The following is a 6,709-nucleotide window of genomic DNA, read 5'->3' as shown; positions in this document are numbered from 1 at the left end:
TACTCTCACGTCCGTAGACATGTATGTTGACCCGGGTAGTGAGTGAAGGCCTATAGCCCTGGAGGTCCGTATCTCCAGGGGGTAAGCTGTACTCTCACGTCCGTAGACATGCATGTTCCCCGGATAGTGAGTGAAGGCCTATAGCCCTGGAGGTCCGTATCTCCAGGGGGTAAGCTGTACTCTCACGTCCGGAGACATGCATGTTTCCCGGATAGTGAGTGAAGGCCTATAGCCCTGGAGGTCCGTATCTCCAGGGGGTAAGCTGTACTCTCACGTCCGGAGACATGCATGTTGACCCGGGTAGTGAGTGAAGGCCTATAGCCCTGGAGGTCCGTAGTTCCACTGTCCTTAAGGGGGGCAGAGCAGTCAGCCTCTTTGGAGGTTGGCTGCTCTGTCCCCCTTTTTTTTGGCCCATTTTCCCATCACCATTTCCCCATCAATCTTCAGCAAAGCCCTGCCATTGATGTACATTGTGTTCCCAGGCCCCAATGCCTAAAATCAGCTTACCCTATCCAATGATGCCATCTTGTGGACAAATCCAGATGGTGCGGGAATTTTAAAAATTGTATCCCAGTTAAAGTGCCTCTAGCCCGGCATAGTATTTAATGTGTATACCCCTGAAATCCTATGCAATTACCATTCTATGGCACTTATGGAAGTGCCAAGTGCCAAATGCCAAGTGCCAAGTGCCAAGTGCCACAGGGCTCCAGGGGGGCAGTGCACACATAATGTTACCCCAGTCAGAGTGCCTCTTGCCCGGCATAGTATTTAATGTGTGTAGCCCTGAAATCCTATGCAATTACCCACAAAATTGTATCCCAGTCAAAGTGCCTCTAGCCCGGCATAGTATTTAATGTGTATACCCCTGAAATCCTATGCAATTACCATAATAATTTTATCCCAGTCAAAGTGCCTCTTGCCCGGCATAGTATTTAATGTGTATACCCCTGAAATCCTATGCAATTACCATAATAATTTTATCCCAGTCAAAGTGCCTCTTGCCCGGCATAGTATTTAATGTGTATACCCCTGAAATCCTATGCAATTACCATCATAATTTTATCCCAGTCAAAGTGCCTCTTGCCCGGCATAGTATTTAATGTGTATACCCCTGAAATCCTATGCAATTACCATCATAATTTTATCCCAGTCAAAGTGCCTCTTGCCCGGCATAGTATTTAATGTGTATACCCCTGAAATCCTATGCAATTACCATCATAATTTTATCCCAGCTTACCCTATCCAATGTCGCCATCATGTGGACAAATCCAGATGGTGCGGGAATTTTTAAAATTGTATCCCAGTCAAAGTGCCTCTTGCCCGGCATAGTATTTAATGTGTATAGCCCTGAAATCCTATGCAATTACCACTCTATGGCACTTATGGAAGTGCCAAGTGCCAAATGCCAAGTGCCAAATGCCAAGTGCCAAGTGCCAAGTGCCACAGGGCAGTGCACACCTAATGTTACCCCAGTCAGAGTGCCTCTTGCCCGGCATAGTATTTAATGTGTATACCCCTGAAATCCTATGCAATTACCACTCTATGGCACTTATGAAAGGTTTAAAGTGCCAAATGCCAAGTGCCAAATGCCAAGTGCCAAGTGCCACAGGGCTCCAGGGGGGCAGTGCACACATAATGTTACCCCGGTCAGAGTGCCTCTTGCCCGGCATAGTATTTAATGTGTGTAGCCCTTTATCCTTTAAAAATGACCCAGTCAGGGGTCTGGCACCTATGGCACTTATGAAAGGTTTAAAGTGCCAAGTGCCAAGTGCCAAGTGCCACAGGGCTCCAGGGGGGCAGTGCACACATAATGTTACCCCGGTCAGAGTGCCTCTTGCCCGGCATAGTATTTAATGTGTGTAGCCTATTATCCTGTATTTAAAATGACCCAGTCAGGGGTCTGGCACCTATGGCACTTATGAAAGGTTTAAAGTGCCAAGTGCCAAGTGCCAAGTGCCACAGGGCTCCAGGGGGGCAGTGCACACATAATGTTACCCCGGTCAGAGTGCCTCTTGCCCGGCATAGTATTTAATGTGTGTAGCCCTTTATCCTTTAAAAATGACCCAGTCAGGGGTCTGGCACCTATGGCACTTATGAAAGGTTTAAAGTGCCAAGTGCCAAGTGCCAAGTGCCACAGGGCTCCAGGGGGGCAGTGCACACATAATGTTACCCCGGTCAGAGTGCCTCTTGCCCGGCATAGTATTTAATGTGTGTAGCCTATTATCCTGTATTTAAAATGACCCAGTCAGGGGTCTGGCACCTATGGCACTTATGAAAGGTTTAAAGTGCCAAGTGCCAAGTGCCAAGTGCCACAGGGCTCCAGGGGGGCAGTGCACACATAATGTTACCCCGGTCAGAGTGCCTCTTGCCCGGCATAGTATTTAATGTGTGTAGCCCTTTATCCTTTAAAAATGACCCAGTCAGGGGTCTGGCACCTATGGCACTTATGAAAGGTTTAAAGTGCCAAGTGCCAAGTGCCAAGTGCCACAGGGCTCCAGGGGGGCAGTGCACACATAATGTTACCCCGGTCAGAGTGCCTCTTGCCCGGCATAGTATTTAATGTGTGTAGCCTATTATCCTGTATTTAAAATGACCCAGTCAGGGGTCTGGCACCTATGGCACTTATGAAAGGTTTAAAGTGCCAAGTGCCAAGTGCCAAGTGCCACAGGGCTCCAGGGGGGCAGTGCACACATAATGTTACCCCGGTCAGAGTGCCTCTTGCCCGGCATAGTATTTAATGTGTGTAGCCCTTTATCCTTTAAAAATGACCCAGTCAGGGGTCTGGCACCTATGGCACTTATGAAAGGTTTAAAGTGCCAAGTGCCAAGTGCCAAGTGCCACAGGGCTCCAGGGGGGCAGTGCACACATAATGTTACCCCGGTCAGAGTGCCTCTTGCCCGGCATAGTATTTAATGTGTGTAGCCTATTATCCTGTATTTAAAATGACCCAGTCAGGGGTCTGGCACCTATGGCACTTATGAAAGGTTTAAAGTGCCAAGTGCCAAGTGCCAAGTGCCACAGGGCTCCAGGGGGGCAGTGCACACATAATGTTACCCCGGTCAGAGTGCCTCTTGCCCGGCATAGTATTTAATGTGTGTAGCCCTTTATCCTTTAAAAATGACCCAGTCAGGGGTCTGGCACCTATGGCACTTATGAAAGGTTTAAAGTGCCAAGTGCCAAGTGCCAAGTGCCACAGGGCTCCAGGGGGGCAGTGCACACATAATGTTACCCCGGTCAGAGTGCCTCTTGCCCGGCATAGTATTTAATGTGTGTAGCCTATTATCCTGTATTTAAAATGACCCAGTCAGGGGTCTGGCACCTATGGCACTTATGAAAGGTTTAAAGTGCCAAGTGCCAAGTGCCAAGTGCCACAGGGCTCCAGGGGGGCAGTGCACACATAATGTTACCCCGGTCAGAGTGCCTCTTGCCCGGCATAGTATTTAATGTGTGTAGCCCTTTATCCTTTAAAAATGACCCAGTCAGGGGTCTGGCACCTATGGCACTTATGAAAGGTTTAAAGTGCCAAGTGCCAAGTGCCAAGTGCCACAGGGCTCCAGGGGGGCAGTGCACACATAATGTTACCCCGGTCAGAGTGCCTCTTGCCCGGCATAGTATTTAATGTGTGTAGCCTATTATCCTGTATTTAAAATGACCCAGTCAGGGGTCTGGCACCTATGGCACTTATGAAAGGTTTAAAGTGCCAAGTGCCAAGTGCCAAGTGCCACAGGGCTCCAGGGGGGCAGTGCACACATAATGTTACCCCGGTCAGAGTGCCTCTTGCCCGGCATAGTATTTAATGTGTGTAGCCCTTTATCCTTTAAAAATGACCCAGTCAGGGGTCTGGCACCTATGGCACTTATGAAAGGTTTAAAGTGCCAAGTGCCAAGTGCCAAGTGCCACAGGGCTCCAGGGGGGCAGTGCACACATAATGTTACCCCGGTCAGAGTGCCTCTTGCCCGGCATAGTATTTAATGTGTGTAGCCTATTATCCTGTATTTAAAATGACCCAGTCAGGGGTCTGGCACCTATGGCACTTATGAAAGGTTTAAAGTGCCAAGTGCCAAGTGCCAAGTGCCACAGGGCTCCAGGGGGGCAGTGCACACATAATGTTACCCCGGTCAGAGTGCCTCTTGCCCGGCATAGTATTTAATGTGTGTAGCCTATTATCCTGTATTTAAAATGACCCAGTCAGGGGTCTGGCACCTATGGCACTTATGAAAGGTTTAAAGTGCCAAGTGCCAAGTGCCAAGTGCCACAGGGCTCCAGGGGGGGGCAGTGCACACCTAATGTTACCCCGGTCAGAGTGCCTCTTGCCCGGCATATTTTTTTTTTTTAAATAGCTTTAAAAATTACCCAGGCAGGGGTTTGGCACCTATGGCACCTGTGGCACTGCTGATGGAACTTACGACCTTCTTAGGGTTAGGGTTAGGGTTAGGGTTGGGGCGTTTGGCACTTGGTGAAGGGGCGTTTGACACTTGTGTAAGTGGCATTGTGGTATGTGGAAGTGGCATTGTGGTATGTGGAAGTGGCATTGTGGTATGTGGAAGTGGCATTGTGGTATGTGGAAGTGGTATTGTGGCATGTGGCATCTGAGCCTGTGGGCTCCAAGGGCAGTGCTCTATGAATTGAATCCCATTCAAGGTGCCTATTTTCCGGCATAACAATTCATGTCTATAGCCCTAAGCAGGGCATAGCTATGACACAGCCCCGCCCTTGCCCCGCCCGTGCCCCGCCCGTGCCCCGCTCGCGCCGCACCTGTATCCACACCTGGTGATAATTAGGCCATTGATTAGGCGACGGTTGGAAGCTAACAAACATACACACAGGAAGGCAGGAGAGAGAAGCTAGCTATGGACAGCAAACAAAAACGACATGACTGTGGACTTTGTACCAAGACGCATATTTCGCGGATAGACAAACATTTTAAGACTGTCCATGGACTTACACACGCATCTATGGAATGGAATCATGCCGTGCAATGTAGCCCGATTTCGGCTGAGACACAGCAGGCCTACCCAGGGGATTGTATGGAGCCTAACAACGGCGTTGGAAGTGAGTTGTCCGCAGAACAGCAGCTGAGTGGCGAGAGTGAGCAGTCAGCGGTGCAGTCAACCAGTCAGGCGACGGTGCAGTCAACCGGTGAACAATGCTCGGAACCGGGGGAGCAATGCAGCGTCATGTCGCCTTCCACCGATAGCGAAAGTGATGGAGGCGGCGGTGGTGTGCCGTCCACAACTGAAGGTTTGAGTGATGTCATTTTGAATGAATATGCTACCTATATTAAGGGTATTAACCCTTCAGTTAAAAGAATAGACAATAGTCACACCAGTCTGTCACGAGTACGGGAATTCCTCCGCATTATGTCCGAGGACAAATCCGATGAAGGCCTGTGTTTTCTGGACAACTACATGCGTGTGTATGAGTGGTACCGGACATGTGAAGGCCGTAGTTTGGCACCATCCACATTAAAACTATACCGATCAGATGTTAGAAGTTTCCTGAAATATCTTATTCAGTTCCGGCCGAATGGTCTGCAAGCTAAAGCCAGTGTAATTCGCAAATTGTTACTCTGCTTGGCAAAGATAGACAGGGATTCTAGGCAGAGCCTGGCAACGCACATGGCACAATTTCGCAGACGCTGCAGGGACGAGGTGCTCAGCGCTGCGGAGTTAAAACGATTTTTGGAGCTAAGCAATGCATCTATTCCTTCTGTTCTCAGCAGGCTGGAAGTCCGAGCCACCTCATCTGACAGACGCAGGTTTGCGGCTCTCATGTCCAGCCGGTTGGCGACTTTTAATGGAACTCGACGATCCCCAGTCACCATGTTCGGTGAGAGTGATTTCAATGAAATAACCAATGAAAGTGGGGTTTATCAAATGACTGTAGCAAGCCACAAAACTAACTACAGCTTCGGGGAGTGCAGAATTGTTATATCTGATGAGGAATACACTTGGCTTCAACGATTCCATCGGATCAGGCCTCATCTGAGTGGAATGACCCCAGACACAACACTCTTCTTTTTCACATGCTCTGGTAAACCATACGGTAATCTCTGTGATTGTGTGGGTAAGATTTTTGCAGAGTTTGGCATTGGAAGGAAAGTGACATTTGGTACAATTCGAAGAAGCATTGCCACATTAAACTTTAATCTTGGGTCGCTTACAGACCGTGGAACTGTGGCTGACCACATGTGTCACTCCCTGGAGACGCAGGCACGCTACTACCGTTCCCATAATTTGCCTCATAATGCAAGCCAGGCTCGGAGACTAATTGAGGGACAAATCAATCCATGAATAACTCTAAATAAATACAATATTTTTTGCAATTAATCCTTGTCTTTGTGTGTCATTTTCATTCGATTTCAATAGGAGCACCTAGTAACCCAAAAATAATACCAGGTGCACTCATTCGATTAGAATGGGAGCACCTGGTAACCCAAAAATAATACCAGGTGCACGGAGGGGAGGATGAGTACAGACATTTTATATAAAAGCTCCATAAATCCCTTAGGCCGGTGGCCACTGACTTGTGCCCGTAGTATGGTGCTCCCATATCGGGCATGGGTGTGGGCAGGCCCTTAAAAGTCATTTTCATTCGATTTCTGTAGCAGCACCTGGTAACCCAAACTAACATAAGGTGGTGTCAGTAGTGAGGATGCGGACAGACCTTTTATATAAAAGCTCCATAAATCCCTTAGGCCGGTGCCTAC

The sequence above is a fragment of the Salvelinus namaycush genome, unplaced genomic scaffold, assembly GCF_016432855.1.
Source record: "Salvelinus namaycush isolate Seneca unplaced genomic scaffold, SaNama_1.0 Scaffold3411, whole genome shotgun sequence".
NCBI classification, from domain to species: Eukaryota; Metazoa; Chordata; class Actinopteri; order Salmoniformes; family Salmonidae; genus Salvelinus; species Salvelinus namaycush.
This window is presented reverse-complemented; position numbering follows the sequence as displayed.